The sequence below is a fragment of the Paramisgurnus dabryanus genome, chromosome 16, assembly GCF_030506205.2.
Source record: "Paramisgurnus dabryanus chromosome 16, PD_genome_1.1, whole genome shotgun sequence".
Taxonomy (NCBI): domain Eukaryota; kingdom Metazoa; phylum Chordata; class Actinopteri; order Cypriniformes; family Cobitidae; genus Paramisgurnus; species Paramisgurnus dabryanus.
The window spans coordinates 35828411-35830238 of record NC_133352.1 but is presented as its reverse complement, the minus strand read 5'-3'; positions in this window follow the sequence as shown (position 1 = coordinate 35830238).

Here is a 1828-nt window from a genome sequence, read left to right as displayed (position 1 = left end):
TGGAGGGATTAAACGGAGGAAATCGCTATCTGTACCTCACAAGTGAGGAGCGACACTTCTATAAACTTCATTCTCCGCGCACACACCTTTGGCTGAATGACAGTCTCGATTATTACTCCCACAACATCCACAACACAAACGGATCCCATAAATCGGGTTTCTCGTAAAGCTCAGGATAAGAAAGATGAATGTGTTTCCAGGCACTTAAACACACACAGATCCAAATCTGAGCATTTAAGAGAAAGTTTAGGCCACTGAGAGACTGAATGCTGAGAGAGAGAGTAGCAGGGTAAATAAAGTTATGAAGACATTAAAGGAGCTGAATGATAAAGTTAATGAGAGATGAAGAGGCAGGACGGTCAGGTTGGGAGTTTGTCCACAGTGGCACGGGGCGACAGAGCTCTGCTCCTGCACTGATAAGCAGCTCAGAGACGCGGAAAACAGCTTTGGCAGGGGACACGGTCTTTAAAGACACCGGCAGGAGACTAACTTAAAGAACATGACCCAAACCACATTCAAAACACCTCTGTACTTCTTATTCTGTTCAATGACACAGAGAGAGAGAGAGAGAGAGAGAGAGAGAGAGAGAGAGAGAGAGACCATACAGAATCAATCCTCAGTGCTGTAAATCGAGGGTCCAAGGTGACCCCACAGTCGCTATTGATCGTCTTTTACCCACTAGTTTTGAGAACAAACCTGCAATGTTTCATAGGGAGTTCAGATAAGGTTGGTGAAAGCTATTAATCTAAAAGTCTGGTTATCACACACCACCCTCAACATCAAGACAAAAAACAAACAAACATAAAAACCATTAGAACTTTAATCGTTCACAATGAAACCATGAAAAATCAAGAAAAAATCATGAAAATTAATTCACAGGAAAATTCTTAAAAATGAACAAACAAAAAATTGTTCATAATGAAATCAGGAAAAATCTTAAGAATGAAAAAAGTTTCACTATGAAAATAGGAAAAATACCGAGCCCCTAAGGTGACATTGGAGTATAAAGTTTAGTTTCGAAACCTTCATGTGCATGTGCAGAATTTTTTTTTTAAGTTTAGTTTCGCGTGCTCACGTGAAACTATATCGCGCTCAAGTGAAACTTTCACATGCGGGCGCGATAGTTTCATGTGAGCACGCGAAAATAAACTTTAAAAAAAAATTCTGCACATGAAGGTTTCGCGTGAGCACATGAAAGTTTTATGCGAGCACATGAAACTAAACTTATTTAATTTTTTCTCCATTGTCCCCTTAGGGGCTCCGTAGAAAAATCTTAAAAATTTGAAAAAAATATTTTACAATGAAACCAGGAAAAATCTATCAAAATTAAAAAAAAATTCACTATGAAAAATCTTAAAAATGAAAGAAAAAAAGTTCACAATAAAACCAAGAAAAATAGTTTACAGTGAAACCAGGAAAAAAATCTATCAAGGCACAAAGTTTACCCCACAGTCGCTATTGATCGTCTTTTACCCAGTGAGTTTGAGAACGAACCTGCAACGTTTCATAGGGAGTTCAGATAAGGTTTGTGAAAGCTGGTTAATAATCTAGAGGTCTGGTTATCACACCACCCTCAACATCAAGACAAAAATAAACATAAAAACCATATACCTAAATTCTAAAGACACCCCATTACAGAAGATGTAAAAGTCACACTGCAGTAATATTGTACATACTGTAGCAGTAAAATTAGGGTTACAAAACAAGACCTCCTGAATATCCCTACATGGTTTGATTTTGATAATGACTAACTGGGCAATAACTGTAAAAATAAAAAGTTGATCATTCAAATGTCACATAAACATTATTACTGGACTTACAGTAGTAC